At 44.8% G+C, this 16,661-nt stretch overlaps 1 protein-coding gene across 3 annotated transcripts in view; it reads left to right on the forward strand.

Moving 5' to 3' along the window:
* The window catches only part of LOC147010076 (uncharacterized), a 15,369-nt gene extending 7,943 nt beyond the window's left edge, over positions 1–7,426 (forward strand). For 2 of the 3 annotated variants that reach the window (XR_015052641.1, XM_085860911.1), the window contains 6 exons: positions 1–602; positions 972–1,078; positions 1,363–1,417; positions 5,758–5,835; positions 5,982–6,111; positions 6,854–7,426. The exon at positions 1–602 is cut by the window's left edge and continues 1,863 nt beyond it. The gene's annotated coding sequence lies outside the window, so the exon portion shown is untranslated. The remainder of the gene's footprint in view (positions 603–971; positions 1,079–1,362; positions 1,418–5,757; positions 5,836–5,981; positions 6,112–6,853) is intronic. The other variant, XM_085860912.1, reaches the window with a different exon arrangement.
* Positions 7,427–16,661: the final 9,235 nt, after the last annotated feature.

Below are 16,661 nucleotides of genomic sequence, written 5' to 3' on the forward strand. Positions count from 1 at the left end.
TATAATGTGAGTACATCTCCAAAGTATTGCTACGGACGTCACCTCTGGATAACTCCAAATGGATGTTGCGTTTCGAGAGACCATGGTTGCCGTAAGTGAGGCAGAGAGGGAACCGTGCTGGCGACTACGCAGCGGTTATTTATTTGGTCGAGCGAACCAATGCAGCGTGCCACATTTTGTAGGCTACCATTATAATTGTGAACTCGGACCATTCGGTCCTGGGAAGGCTATTTCTTTCAAGACCCCAACATCAAGCAGGATAAATCAGGACATGCATCAACTCTTTCTTGAATTTAATACACACACAGGCAACGAAGCGAAAGAGCGGGAAACGTCGGGAGGAATGATGAAGAGAAATCAAAGGAGAGAAAATGGCAGGAGAAATTTAGATACCAATAAATGGCGGGAGAAATCTTGACTTTAGAAAATGGTGAGAGAAATGATACACAGTGTTGCAAGCAATTCCAAACACATATAAAACACATGACAATTTTCCAGTACGACTACGTGAACATGATCACACAACAAAACTTGGAACATTCACTGTGTGCTTGGAAACGAAATGTGGTTCCTGACGACCGAATGAAGGACACAGTTTGGAGGTATGTAATACACAGGAGTAAGTATCACTAGAATGTGAGTTTGTCGACAAAGTATGTACATTTGGAAAATGAGTACATGTATGAAGTATGTACAATTGGAATGTGAGTACAGGCAGTCCTCGGGTTGCGTCGGGTAAACTAACGTAAACTCGAGTTTACATAAGTGCCCATTAAAATAAAAAAAATTGAGATTCATCAATTCTTTGTGTTCACGTTGCTTTACATTGGCAGGCCCAGTTTGGCAGGACTTGTCGTGTGTGCAGGGGGTCAGGATGGACCCCATGCACACCTTGCACTTGTTGACTCTAGCTCCCACGTCCTCACTGAAACCGGGCCATCCGCGCTCACTCCCCTGCTGTTCCTCCACAGCCGCTGCAGCGGTGTTTCCCCGTGAAGTAGCGACGTCACTCGCGGCGTGTATTTGATGCGTCTCCGGCGACGGAGCCATTGGAGGACGTGGGAACGTGAAATCGAAGGTGTGTAAGGGTGGAAGACAAAGGAATAAGGAAGAGAGCGAAAGGATGGAGATGGACGTTTCATCAAATAATGAATGACGAAAACAAATGGTGTGACGAGAATTGAATCGGCAAAGCGTGATGGAGAGTGAAAGAAGGAATGTGAGCGAGCAAAGTTAAGTGAAATGAACGATGGCCAAGAAGAACGTTTTCCTGTTGTTTTTGTGCAGATGTCACGGCCCAGGAGTATCTTTGTCATTGTGAAACTTCATAACCAATTTAATTATTTGATTCTCATTTTCTAGGCCAGCCAGATTGAGAGAGGACACCACATCCTCAATCAAGTATGCAGCAAAGCATGTAAGCACAGTTTTTATATCTTACCCTTTTTTAGTTTGAACAAATATTTCAAGAGCTAACGCAAATAACATAATCAACAGTAATATTGTTGCGAATTTGGAAGCTTACTGCACACAACAGCCAGGTCCTATAGATCAGCTATATCGGTAAGTATGTGTTTCTAGTTAGGGTCCCGTCCTATGTTTAATGGGTGATTAATTGTATGTGCGCTGTGAGATATTTTCTAGTTAGGATTTTTCATTTTAAACTTCAACAACAACAACGCCCATCTTCACTTCTTCACCAACGGCCTTTCCCACGCGCATGCGTGTCAAGCACAGCTGTGGGCGGAGTCCAATGTCCCAGGCGGGGTTTCTTTGGACGTTGTCGTCTTGGATTTCGCTCCAAATACGGGCATGGCACCCCTCTCAGCCAATCGGAGGGTGCGAGCACATCTTCCGCCTCTTGGACAATGGGGAGCCAACGCAACATTTTGCTGCTCGACTTCCTGGTCGAGGGGTAGAGACATGAGCGCCCCCCTCCCCCCCCCGACCAATCTCGGACGGCCGGGAGATCGCTCAACACGCCTGTCCAATGAGGAAGGGGATTACACAAGACAGATCCCTCCCACCTGTCAGAAAAGAGGGATAATTGTGTGGGGGCGATCCGCTGAGAGGGTCTTCCCGCCGTGAATCACGTGCCTGTGAGCCGGAGGAGAATCGCATGCCTCGTTGCCTGCCTAGCTGACTTGCTTTACTTGCCTCGTCACCTGTTTTGCCGGTGGAGCGTGCCAGCGCCCGATGCTACCCTCCGTACCTGGTGCTTGGAGTGGCATCATGTTGCGGGTTCAAGTCCTGCCGGGCCAGATCGTCAAGAACCGCATGAAGCGGGAAGGTCCAAGCCAGATTCTTACCTCCAGCTCACCTTCCCTCTGAGCTGGGGGTATCAATAAAGGCCACGGCCACCATTTCTTTTTGGAGGGTGTGTGTCTGTGTGTGGGCCCGTCTTTTAAGTAGAAACGTTTAATTGCCATGTGTGTAAATTGCATTCCTTTTATTCGGTTAACTCTGCCTTCTTGCATGCTCCCCTGCCCTATTATAAATAAATATCCTTTTTGTTAAATGTTCCAGCTCGTTTCTGTGTTTTTCATTGGCTTGGCACGGTGCGTGTTGAGAAATAGCGAGGCTGTAAATTGTTCATTTGGACCGACGGGCCTTGGTAACCTCCGCTCGGATTACACACGGTTCGGGCACGGTAACGGCTCGTTCCGCTCGAGGTCCGCCGAGGGTGTGAATTCCCCAGTAGCTTTGCCCGCGTGGGTAATTAGGTATATTAAAGTTTGGCAATTGACCCTACCCCACGCGGTCAAATTATTGGCGATTCATGGTCCAGTAAGGGACCCGTGCCTTTCGGACTTATCCGAAAGGCACGACCTCAATTCCGGTGTGTTTGGTGAAGCCGACTCTACTGCTCCCTCTCGCGGTCGTGCTCGCCACCAATACCCGGCCCCGCAACAATATAAGCCAACTATGATTGTGATCGGTCGTACAGTACAAACACTTTATGGATGTGTAAAGAGAAATCTGTTTGCTGCTGCTTGCTTTAGTTTCATTTGTGATGCTCAACCTGGCTCTGGCTTGAGATGGTGTTTCAAAAAAGCTGAAATAGAGACAAAAGTAATTCCTTTATCTTCCTCTTTCCTTTCGTCTAGCTCTGTTAATGTGGCTTTTGTTTATTTTCCTCTCCTGTAATAGTCCTTGTAACTTGCTTCAGGAGGGGGAGAGTGTGTTTTGGGTTACTATTTCTAAAATGGTGGGAGCTAAAAATAAAGCTGAAGGATTGTAATTCGTTATTGGGGGGGGGGGGGCGATTGGGATTGGGACCATCCTCTCTGCAGAGCGTTGGTGCTGCCTAAGCAGTCTCCTTGGCTATTGGGCACAATCCTGGACGGGATTGGAGAGCTTAAGAGCTTAAGAGCAATCCTTGGAGAGCAATCCTGAAGAGCTTAAGCCAACACCAGGCATCACTCGTTATAAGATGCAACAAAATCCAAAATTTATTGCAGTCTTCTTCCTTCGTATACTGCATGTGGCTGTGGGTAGCCTTCCTTCACTCGGAGCGTCACTGTGCCACTAACACAATGCCCCTGTAGGTTTGAGCAGGAATTTTTAATTTGTTTATGGTTCTGGTGATAGTCCGTCTTTTCTTCACGAAGGACTTCATTGGGTCGTTAATATTCACCAACCAATGCTGGTTGACAGGACGCTTTGTGGGCCGGTGTTCGACAGGTCCGCTTCCTCATTCACGTTTTGCTAAACTTTATCTTTTGTCAAACTCGTCCTTTTGCACACTGACTCAAATCGTTTCCCTCGTTTCCTTTTTCTTTCTTTTCAAAACGACCATAAATAACAATAGTTATTCATCATTTCCACTCATTCTGAGCTCATTTCTTGAGTCATTGTCACAGAATTATATATGTCCTCATCTCCTCTTTTCTTCCTCTTTTTCACCATGTAAACCCAAATCATTTATGTGGCACCTTTATCGTGTTAATCTTCCTACACTCTCATTTCTGGATTTGTCTTCTCGGGAGCGGATTTTGTTGAGATGGACGTGCAGTTGTCGACAGAGAAGATCCCCATTAGTGGGGAAACTTAGCTAAATATAGCATAACAATTGTGCATTTTGTGAGGAAAGCACCAAATTTGGCACACTAGTAGCCTATCATATTATGAACAGATTTGGATATTGGGCCATCTCAAATTCAGCCGCTGATGGCTGTGGCAGCCATTTTGCACTGCCATCAAAAATTTGAGATGGCCCAATATCCAAATCTGTTCATAATATGATAGGCTACTAGTGTGCCAAATTTGGTGCTTTCCTCACAAAATGCACAATTGTTGTGTTAAGTTGCCCCACTACATGATCTTGTTTGTCTGGTGATGTTAAAGGTAATGGTGAGTGAGAGGAGAATTTGTGTTTGAGAGTGGATTGCCATCGCTGCCTTTCGAGATTTTTACAAAAGGAAAATTTTTGGGGAGAAAATGTTGTAAACGTCAACTGGTGGCCGAAGACCGGAGCGATGACCTCGTTCGTGTTTAATGGTTGTGCACAAATCGTGGGATTACGAAGGCAATGAAGGGTTTCACACATCATTTAAATATTACCTTTCACATCGCTAAAAAGGCTTCGGCACTATTGAGTGATTAAACTAGTCTAATAATATTTTTATAAAGCATTGCAGTGAAGTCTGATCCAAATAATTTTAAAGCAATATATGTATTTGTATATTGGAATCAGTAAACTAGTACACATATGAAATGAATGGCAAGCGTCTAGTATAAACAGGCGAGCATTGGTTGGCTTTGACACCATTTTAGGTTGAAATTAAATTTTTTTTTTAAATCATTTGTTAATTTCAACTTCACTACACCAATAGTATACCCCAAAGGAACCTCCATGCCAAATATCAGCATCCTCGTACACATATTAATGAATGGCAAGCTTCTAAAAAATAACTTGCACCAAAAACTTTAACGTTGATGTGCTACAAAAAAGTTAAGTTCAAAACAGGTCAAAAATTTAAAACATTTGAAATTATTTTTTAATTTCAACTTCTCTACACCAATAGTATACCCTAAAAGAACCTCTATGCCAAATATCAGCATCCTAGTACACATATTAAATGAATGGCAAGCGTCTAGTATAAACAGGCGAGCATTGTGTGGCTTTGACACCATCTTAGGTTGAAATTTAATTTTTTTTAAAAAACATTTGTTAATTTCCACTTCACTACACCAATAGTATACCCCAAAGGAACCCCCATGCCAAATATCAGCATCCTCGTACACATATTAAATGAATGGCAAGCTTCTAAATAACTTGCACCAAAAACTTTAACGTTGATTTAACGTTAAAACGTTACTTTAACGTTAAAACTTTAAAAAAGTTTTTTCTTCTTCTTCTTCTTCTTCCTGAAACACTCCCCTCCACTCACTGATGAACCTCTTAGAGTTTGACAAAGATCTGTTCAGCCATCTCTGAGAAAAATGATGACAGACATACAGACATCTCATAGTATAGGCTGGAGCAAATGTGTTTGGGGGCGGGGGGGGGGGTATAGGAGAAAGGTGAGAGGCTAATTATCCATGAGAGTTTTCACATTATGAGAGAGGCTCATGATTCGTGAGACTATTCCTTCTCCTTGCTGAAAATGCATTTCACAGGAGAATCAGTTTTTGATATACGACGACATATTTAATGGACTACCTTTCCAAAGGCTGAAAAACGTCATCAAAGCTGCGTTTTATTGAAATCTCTCGGAATTGGCATCATTTTTTGTGCTTGCTTTGTATGTACAGAGACCTGAAGAACAAATGTGCAACGCACATGAGATTGTAATTGAAGAATTCACCTTGGACAGGCTTCACACACTGCAAGTAAGTTTCAATTTTCTGTTCCTCGTATCCTTGTCGATGTTCCTGTTGATTGCTTGGTTTCACCCCTACCCATCTCCCCATGCATGATCTTCGAACTGTCGTACTTCTAAATATCTCGCTCTAACAAGGCAACATGTACACCACAGGTCGTCGTGACTTTTCCTGATAACTTCTTGAAGGAAAATCTACTCTGGACTTCTTCATCAACTCAAGAAAACAAGCCAAGAAGATGGAAACGATCACAGAGTGCTATTGACATGCGGCTGATTTGTCAAGGTGTGTAAGAGATTAAAATGTGCCTTATGAGGTTACTTAGGGGATCCATATCCAGGCAAAACAGAGGTTTAGGCTGTCTCTTTGAAAGATCCCGAAGATCTTTCCTCCAGAGTGCTGCAGGATTAGTGTGGTATTCCATAGATCCATGGCTTTCTCAATCAGATTTATTATTTGGGGATTTATCTTGTACATTTGGCTGCACTAAATCATCCATGAATGTGGGACACCACGGAAAGCTGTTTTTTTATGGTCTCTCCAGGCTGTGGACAATTTGGTTCTTCTTGTATTGCAATTTTCGAGTATGGCCTTGTTTAGTAGTAGGTGGTCTATTGTCCCGTCGCATCCTCTCTTGCATCCCTTCTGTTCTGCCTTTAAGCCTCCTTGCTGTGTTAGGTTGTGGTAGATCATTTGTGATGATTCCTGTTAAAAGTTTGTATGTTGTTGGTAGACAGGTTATTGGCAGGTATTTGTGACGCAGCTGGGTGTCTTCAGATTTTGGGATGAGTAAGATGTTACCTCCTGTGAGCCACTCATCCATTTCCTGATCCCCTTGGATAAGTTCATTGAATGCTCGAGCAGAGTGAACGTGAAGAGCTTCAAATTGCTTTAGCTAGAAGTTTGGGATCCCATCTGGGCCAGGGCTTTTGAAGTTTCCCATGCTTGCAAGTTGTTGGCTTATGTTTTCTGCATCAATTTTTTTTACTGGGGGAATTTCCTCAAGATGTTTCTTCTTCTCTTCCAGGTTTTGGATTCATTCTGCCTCCTTATTGTCTTCTGTTTGATCTTCATAAATTATTTTCCAGAATTGTTCTAGTTCATCTTTTTCAGGAGGGGATGACACATTCTGCTTCCGTTTCCTGAGTTCACAGTGGAATATTTTCAGGTTGTTTTCAAAAAACTGTCCTTTTTACCTCCACCGCCGAAGGTGAAGGAGGTTATGTGTTCATGACTTTCTGTCTGTGTACGTCATTTCGAAAGTCCCATATTCATCTCAAAAAGTATGCCATGATGTATATATGCTCTTGCTGTGACTTGGACCTTCGACCTTTTGCTGCCAAAAAAACAATACGCTTCCAGATTTTGCCTGCGTCTATCAGTTGGTGAAGTTTCATGAAGATCAGTGGCTGACAGACAAACATACCCAGGAAATGAATATACTGTACTGTACTTGGGAATCTTCTAAAAGAAATGCTGTCCACCACCCCACCCACTCAACTGGGCTGCTGACATTACTCAATGTGTGCTGAAGAGCATTGCAGTACTCCATGACTGGCATCAACCTTTTGATTCATCAAAATCCCATCGATTTCTGATGTTGGTTCAGAAGTGCTCAATAATAGTGGAGAACGAAGACTTGTTTCATTTTATCATTGTCCACCATAAAAATCCATTGTGTTCAAAATGACTTGTACACTCAAACTAGGATACAACTGTGAACAATCTGACAGGTGTTTGAGCATTTCTGAAGAGTCCTCAACCATGAATGCATCCATCCTTTAGGATCATACTCTGTGTAGAGCGTCGGTGCTGCCTAAGCGGTCTCCTTAGCTCTTCGGCACACCCCTGGACAGGTCACCACTCCGACACAGGATACCAGGAAGCTTGCACTCATTTTGCCGACCTCGGAAGGATGACAGGCAGAGTCAACCCCACCTGGTATTAATTCAACAGCCGAGTGGGATTTGAACTCAGGATCCGAGGATCCCAAGCCCACCACCCTAACCATTAAGCCAACACCAGACATGACTACGAATGAATGTGCACAAAAAAAAGTTTGATGACTCACGCATACGACTGCACTGTGGGTCTCCTCCCTGTAAGTTAAGGAAACAAAACAACACATACCACCCACAACTTGCAAAACCAAAGGAATATTACAGCAGGTTAGGGGAACAATGCAACCATCTCACGTTCTCCCTTTCCTCGCACCCCTTCCCCTCATCAAGTACACTGAACTGTTTATGTTCGTTGTATACATATACAAGCTTATAAAATGGCAGATCCCTTTCTTCGAGACCAATGTATCTCTCGGGGAAGCACAAATTGGCAATGCAAACGACAGTAACTTTATGTGAAGCACAATTCGGGCTATAATCAGAATCTCCAACCTGGACCATCCTATTGGAGCAACTACTGCAAATCTGATCATATTTGTAAATGCGATGTATGTTGAAATGGACGAATGTAGGATTACTAGCTGAGGAGAATGGGATGGAAACGGTGGTGGTGGCAGCAGTAGTGATCTTCCACTTCATTTGTGTGCAACACAAAGCTTCAGGGTAGCATCATTGTCTGAGGGTACTGCTGTGCCGCTGATGAAGTGTCCTCTGTTGATTAGGGCAGATTTGGCCAGGGTGCCGGCGATAGCTTGCCTATTCGCGAAGGACACCATGGGATCTTTAACCTCCACCATTAAATGCTGGCAAACAGGACGCCCATTTGGCGTCCATCCGAGGGATCACCTTGCCTGTGAAACACCGGCATGACAGTTTATAGAAGGGTCAGGATTCGAACCCAGGCAAAACAATTTAGAAGTGTGTGCATACCTCTAGGCCATCCTGTCGGCCCAGCAGTAATGGTGAGGGTCTTATATTAATCACATCCCATTAATTTCTAATATTTGTTTATAAATAGCCATTTTAATAACAGCATGAATCGCAGCAATATTGTTTGTACTTGTCAACAATGATGTTCTCAATCACAAAGATCCTCAGGTACTGTGAATGCATACCAGGTGTGCAAATATGGGCTCCAACAACTACATTGATAACAAACTAACGACAACGGTTGTTCCCTTTACAAGCAGGCACCTTCTTGGCTCGCACTTGCCTTGGCGTCTTGTACAGTTGTCTGAAATGCCAGAGGAAAGGCACCATTTACAATGCTGTCGGACATTGATCGTCAACGCTATTGTATACCAATCACATTTTATCCACAGCGTCACGGTCCGGGTGGATACAGAGGCTAATTGGACTCTTTAGAAGCCTGTGTGAGGGAAGTAGCAGTGTGGTGCGAAAGAAAGGAGCCTTTCAACCACTACGTTTCAGGGCAATTGGAATTCGACCTTTGACCCATGAAAGGGAGTACATAAAGTACGTTGGAATAATGAATTCTTTCGATGGATGAAATGTATCGACTTGAACTCCGAAGATTAGTATTTGCTCGTGAGCATGAGAGCTGATTGGAGCAAGTGAAGTGGGATTTGTGGACAGTCGAGTTGAAACGGTTTTCACTTTGTTAGGATTGGAAACCAGTATGTGTCAATGTGTCATTTGACCTGGTTTACAAAAGTTCCCTAACCTTCCATCGTCCGATCGCTGTTACCCCTAGATCACTGGCAAGTGCGAACCATTGGTCGCTTTTATGCCTCCAGTGACGAAGTCGCCGGTGGCATTATGTTTTCGGGTTGTCCGTACGTCCATGGTAATTTCCTCTGTTTTCTCTGCAACCGTTTATCCGATTGACACGATTCGTAAAGGACATGCCAATTCTGCTTCCAATCAATCACACATGAAATGACAATTGCTATTGAATTGACAGATTACCCATCGTGCCTTGTTTTGCAAAACAAACTAAAACAGCATTCAGTGGAGCGCACGCCTCCGCCAGGCTGAACAATTTAGGTTTTGTATCCCACTGATAGGCTGCATCTGGATCCAGACCTGAACTAAAATAGAATTGGCTTGTTATTGTCACCTATCCAACTTATCCACCAAGTTTTGTTGGAATCCATCCACAACATTTTGTGATATGCTCAGACAGACAGACAAACAAGCAGGGGTGAAAACATAAACCTCTGTCCATCTTTGGTGGTGAAGGTAAAAGAAGACAAAACAACTTGTGAAATCTATTAACTACTTATTCGTGGAAGTTGATTTTGATTGAAAGATTCCCTTGACCATTGAGCGAGCAGAGCTATTGTGTATATGGGCTGTTTCACAGTCATGGTCATTTCTGGTATTTTGTACCCTTGCATGCTAATAGCTAAATGAGAGGCTGTAGTATCTATGTCATTAGGGCCAGTAGTTGGTACTAGTGATGGCACAACTTGGACCACTTTTTATTTGACAAAATAACGTCAATTTTTGGCAGAATGGCATAAAAATTGCCATTTTTTTGACAAATAGCAGTCTCATTTTCTCCAGGTACACTGCATTCACAGTGTATAAACAAATACAAGCAGAAATTGGGACTTTTATTTGTTGTTGCATCAATTTAATACCTCTTCTGTACTTTGTCCACAACATATTATTAATTTCAGACTATGAATATTTATTTCACCCTTAATAAATATGTCCCACCGTTTGTCCGTTAAAAAATGCCCTCTCCGGAAATGCATATTGTAGAAGAATTTTTTTATATAAATAAAGGGTCTTTTTTAAAGTTTATTGTGTGTTTTACCAAGTGTGTATATACCTGCACTGATATTATGCTACAAAGTTTGAGTGTAACCAATAACCTTCTATTTGCATGGCCTGCACGGATTGCCTTACATGTGTCCGTCAAAAATGTGTCCTCTCCGGAAACACCTAAACTGCCACGAGTTATAAGGAAACTACTTGCTGGCTATAAATTTTGATGTTTTGTAAGGTTGACATGGTCATGAATATCCATCATCAGTAAAAGGTATTTACATTTATGTAATTTATCTTGTTACAACACCGACTGAATGTCCATGTCAAAAATGTCCTCTCCGGAAAGTTATTCAATGCCATTCGACAGGAGATTAATCACATGAAATGACATTGAATTTTGTACAATTATTGCTTCATCCCGCACAATATTGACTATTGTTTATAAAGTATGCTGAATTTGATTACTTTTAACTCATTTACTGTAGTTTTTGAAGGCTAAACCTGGGCTTCCTGGAACATGCTTAGTTGTCTGAGAAAGAAATATGACATAATTCCCACCGTATGAACACTTTTTGCAAAAATAAATATGTGGTAACATCTGTCATCACATAGTTACACCCAAATAATAATATACAGATATTTGGTACAATACAAGCCATAAAAGAGCCCATAATATTACTTTCCGGAGAGGACAAAAATATTTGACATATGTATGCCTGTTGCTTTATGCAGATTTTCTACTTTTCTGCTTGCAGATTAATCAACTGCTGGTGGTGGAAAACTGGTGGCAGTTAGAATAACCCCGCACTCTCCTGTAGTTGTAACATTTTACTGCTCTAGTAGTTACTGCTTTAGTATTATATCCAAACTATAGTGGTAAGGATATAGCTTGGTTATAATACTGATAAAGAATCATTATGGCAGTAAACCATAACTAACTGTTGTTATTACAGATCCAGATCAAGTAATAAGTAATCACAGCAGCTGTGCACAAACAATGTCACAAACTCTGACAGTCAAGTTTAATTTGACATGTCATACACGTTCTCGTGCGAGTGCTAAAGATGCAACTCCTAGCAGCATTCCCCAAAGTGCTGCTGCAAAATCTCGCCACAAATTAAAGGAAAATAATCCAGATAGACACAAAGAATATCTCGCCAGAGATGCTGATAGGAAGAGAAAACATTATGCATCAACTTCCAATCAGAAGACAGATAATGAATTGAAGGAATGCAGAAGGAAGTGGGCAGCAAGTAAGAGAGAATAGCGAAAGAAAAACAAAAAGGAACACATTAAGGCACAATCCACAAACAACAAAAAACGCTACAAGGACACGACAAATCCCGTCTAGATTCACTTACTAGGTGTATTTTGTATTGGCATTTTAAGATAAATGTATTACTTTGCAGTTATATCTTGTACAGAATGTATTGCTTCATGTCAAAAAATTATGTCCTCTGTGATTTTCCTCCTGTGATTTTCTTCATATTTTTCATTGTGGTGGTAAACTTATATTTTCAGAGATAAATTAGTAATTTTTTCAGAATATGTAGAAAAGTACATGTAGTTTTAAAATTTTGTGCTAAATTCCATCATATGCAGTGCTATTAGTGACTGGTAATTAAAACATTTTTTTTTCTGGATATTTGAAACTTAGTTCAGTCTTTTATTGATATTTCTACAAATATACTTCATTTGTATACTGAATCATAATTCCAGTAATGGAATAATACTTGTGGAACATATGAAAACCAATGAAGTTTGATAGTGTTGTTATTTTGTGGTTATAGTTGAATTGTATTAATGACTTGTAGTTTAAAAAATACTCTCCTAACATCCTTGGGGTATTATTTTTAATAAGAAATATTCATTCAGATGCTCCAAAAATTTGTATTTAAGTATTGTAATTAACAATGTTGGATTTGGAGAAATAAAAATATTGAGTTTGAATTTTTAGTGGTTGTGAGACAAACTTGGTACCCTCATTGTGAAACAGCCCATATATATATATATATATATATATATATATATATATATATATATATATATATATATATATATATATATATATATATATATATATATATATTGTTGCGGTTTCGCGCCGCCGGCGTGCGACGGCCACGTAACTCGAATCGCGGCACGTCGCCACCGGACGGACAATCCAGTCGTGACCCTCTCGGACTAACGCCGGGAACCAGTCACGGGTGGACCTTCGGTCTCACCGCGATCGAGCCAATCAGCCCCGCGTGGGGATAGGGTTGCTCGCCAAATTCGAACTACCTAAGTACCCACGCGGAGGGTAGACCGGGCGATCGCACCTCGCCGCAGGTCGACTTCGGACACGGGCCACTTAAGCGACCCGTTCCGTACTATCAGAATAACCGAGCGGTGTTATCGTCGACCTCGACGGTTCGATTAATTATCGGGCGTACTCAGCCCACTACCAACCCTTTACGTGAAGCAAGATGGGGATTCAATGGGGAAAAGACGAAGCGAAGCGGGAGAACAGTTCAACAATAAAGCACATTTATTCTCGGCACACGGGAAGCACACAAATACCATTCCACCAAATGCACACAAAAAGAAAACACAATTCCATTTACACAAAAGCAAACATAAAAGTGAAAACACAGTGCAGAGCTAATTCCGACTACCGAGCACACGGCAACACTTATACAATTCTACTTCACAGACGGCGCCGACAACACATACCCAAAACCAAGGAAAAGAAATACCCTCAAGAATGAGGTAGGCCTGGGGCCGAGACCTGGTCGGGCCTACCCGTCTGGTGATGAGACGCGGAGCGGCGATGGCCCCGCAACCCGCGGGCCTCGTGGGCAGTGCCTGGCAGGGGGTGGGAACGGGGCCCCCTTGGTCGCACTATCTCAGCGCGGGGGGAAACAGAAGGGGGGTTGCTGATGCTCGGGGTATAGAGGATCTTTATTATGTGCGCGACGAGCGTCTCCACCTCGGCCAGGTCACGCTGCCGGCCTCCCAGGGGTGCAGCTCCCTGCACGACGCGAGCACCCCCTCGTCCGCCCTCACCGCCTCTCCACAGCTCGTCCCCTCCGTTCCGACTTCAACGCACACGACGAGCAGCTCCACCGCCCGCGAAGTCTTGACTCTCTGTTCCGACTCCTTCGCCTCGTTCCGACCTTTACTACTCGTTCCGACTCCTTCCTTCCTCGTTCCGACTTTTACTACTCCTTCCTGCTGACTCTTTCTCGTTCCCGTTCTGCTGACTCTCTCGTTCCTCTTGCGACTCCTTCGTTCCGACTTTTACGACTCCTTTGACTGACGAACACCGTCCTTTTTATCCCCCCGTAACTTCGCCTTTGACCCCCTCCCTTTGACCTTTCAACTCGCTCCCCATTGGCCCGAGAAAAAGTGGGCGTGAAGGCTTTTGATCCACAAATTTGCATATATCCGATCGCCCTGGGGCGAGCCAATTCGCCCCTCGCTCACCGATTGGACGGAAAAAGTGGGCGTGTGTCGTTTTGGATCCGTTTTTGAAGCAGAAAATCCGTGGTTTTGTACACGCTGTTCAACGTGCGCCCTACACGAGTCCAGCATCGGTGCCCATGAGTGGCGCGAGATGACGGTGATGCGATGGTGGCGAGTTGTGACGGTAAAGGTCATGGCGGTTGTGGTGAAGCGGCATTGTGGTTGGTGGTTGTTGTTGTGGTTGTGATGGTGGCGATTGGTCCAAAATAAAGATAGTAAAAGAAAAACGGCTATCCTGAAGAGTCGCAGCACGTATAAATGACATGTATTCCCACTAGACAACGGGTTTGGGCCTAACTACACATGCACTTACCGAGATACCTCACCTAAGGGACCTGAATGGTGGTTTGCGAATCTGGTAACCACAACACTACCCCCTTCCCTTTTTACAGACTCGTCCCGAGTCGTCAAATTTTCGTGTGCCATCATGTGTAGTTTTCCCCTCGTACATTTTACCTACGGATCCCTGAGTGCGACATTCATGGTATTCGTGTCCCCAAAATAAATAACCTGACGGCTGCGTAACTATCTAAACAAACTCACTCACACGGACGACTTAAATAAAATTGCCGGCGCTAAGACATACATGCCGGGGGGGCGCACTCATATTTACAGTACATCTTACCTTAACTTACAAATTTTACACTAAACCATGGCCCAGGATCATTGACTCTGCAAAAAGAAAGCAGTTAGCAGGGAGCCAGGCTGCCCACATGCAGTCTCTGGCTCAAAACAATGCAGGTGACAGGGAACGTGGCTGGCTGCTCACACGCAGTCCAAGGCCTTCCCTTTTGAACTGAACGCAGTGAACCACAACGGTGCTTGGGCTGCACAACGCAGTCTCCGTGCCAGCTCAAGTGGCACACGCAATGAGCACAACGAATGGATGCATGAACGGTTTGAACTGAATGCAGTGAACGCAAACACGGTGCACGGGCCGCCACTGCAGGCCCGTGTTGTAGCTGCCAACAGGGCAGTTCTCGCAGCTTGCAAACTGTTGCTTTGATCCTGGCGCACATTGAAATGAACAGGGGGGGGGGGCAAAGCAAAAATTGAACGGGGCTGGTGAACATGGGCAGTGGGCATGGCATGGCAAAGGTGCAGGCAACACACAGCCCGCAGAAGAAGGCCGCTGCCGGCAAACACAGCCCGCAGATGTACTGGCCGGCACAGGCCTTGAAGAAAAACAGCCAGCAGATGAACTGGCCGGCACAGGCCTTGAAGAAAAACAGCCAGCAGATGAACTGGCCGGCACAGGCCTTGCAGCACAACAACAGCTGCCGATGAAGTTAGCCGGCCTCTGCCTTGCAGCAAAACACGGCCAGCCGATGAAGTTGGCCAGCCTTTGCCGTTCAGTGGAGGTTGGTGGAGGGAGTGCGGTGGTGCTGGCCACTCGGAAGGCGGGCTCGGACCTACCTACCTGTCTCCCTCCCAACCTATCTTTGCCTGTCTTTGCCTGTCACTGTACATACCCACTCCCTTAATTTGTGAAAAACCAATTTAGCCCCCACTTATTTTTTTTTGTTGTTTTTATTTTTACTTCCCCACTATAAATCGTCCCCTAACCCCCTTTATCGTCCTTGTTCGGCTAACCTATCCTGTCACCTAGCCTACTCCCAACCCCTACGTTCCCTTCCCGGAGGGGAATAAGGGAGAGCTAACGTCCTGTGTCGAGGCCCAACGAAGCCTCAGAATGGCCTCCCCAGAGTTCGGCGATCTAACCCAAAGTGGGTCCAGCGGCCCACAACGACAGCGAGGGGATGGATGGTGCGGAGGGGTACACTTCCTAATCTACCCTAACCATTAACTCTTAAACTACCCCGGGGCTTTCAACAAGCGCCTCTCGCTTAAACTATTGGTTCTATAAACCCAGATTCCCATCGCCTGTGTTGGTGTCCTTACAATTTCGGGCCTCGCCCCCCAATTTTCTCTCCGTGCCCTCACACGGTCTCCTGGCTGGGACACGTGGCTCCCTTTGGCAGGCACGACCCTCTGCCGAATCTCCCGCTATGGCACCCCCGGGCACTACACTGCCTCCGAGCCTACCAGCTCCCTAACACCGGGGAGTGCCCCCCATGGCACCTCCCCTGAAACGCACACGTGGCAGGCCGGCCTCCCGGGCCCCTTTCCGAGGGTCACCCGTGCCCACAACACTGCCCACGCGGCTAATGGCGCCCGGGCCCCGCACCAAGCAGGCCCACCCGTGCCCACTACTCTATCCCGGCCCCCCATGGCCTCCCGCGGCCGACTAGCCTGGTGCCCGGGGTACCCACTCAGCGATACTCACCTTTCGCAGCCACGCTCCCAAGCCCGTCAACAGGGCTCCTGCACCCCTCCAAATGGGTCTCGAGCCTACTTTCCCACAAACAGCAAAACGACCTCCATTTTTCAATTTGACTAACCCAACTGACTCAATCTACACTGACCCCGGGGGTCCCTTGGGCGGGAGTCACTCCTCCCCCCAATCACTCATCGCACCATGCATTCCCCATTCGCTCCACTCACACAGACCCGCTGGCCTCACTCACTCAACAAGTACTCACCTCACAACTCTTCCACACACTCACCGTTGAATTCTGCCATCCTTCTAACTGCACCCCCTAACTAACTCGTGCTCCCACGTCGTCCCTTACACTACAGCACGTTCCATTTAACACTACGTAGCTAAACTACGTCCCCTCTACACAT

The sequence above is a fragment of the Eptatretus burgeri genome, chromosome 17 (assembly GCF_056783735.1).
Source record: "Eptatretus burgeri isolate ZD-2024b chromosome 17, Ebu_testis_v1, whole genome shotgun sequence".
NCBI lineage: Eukaryota > Metazoa > Chordata > Myxini > Myxiniformes > Myxinidae > Eptatretus > Eptatretus burgeri.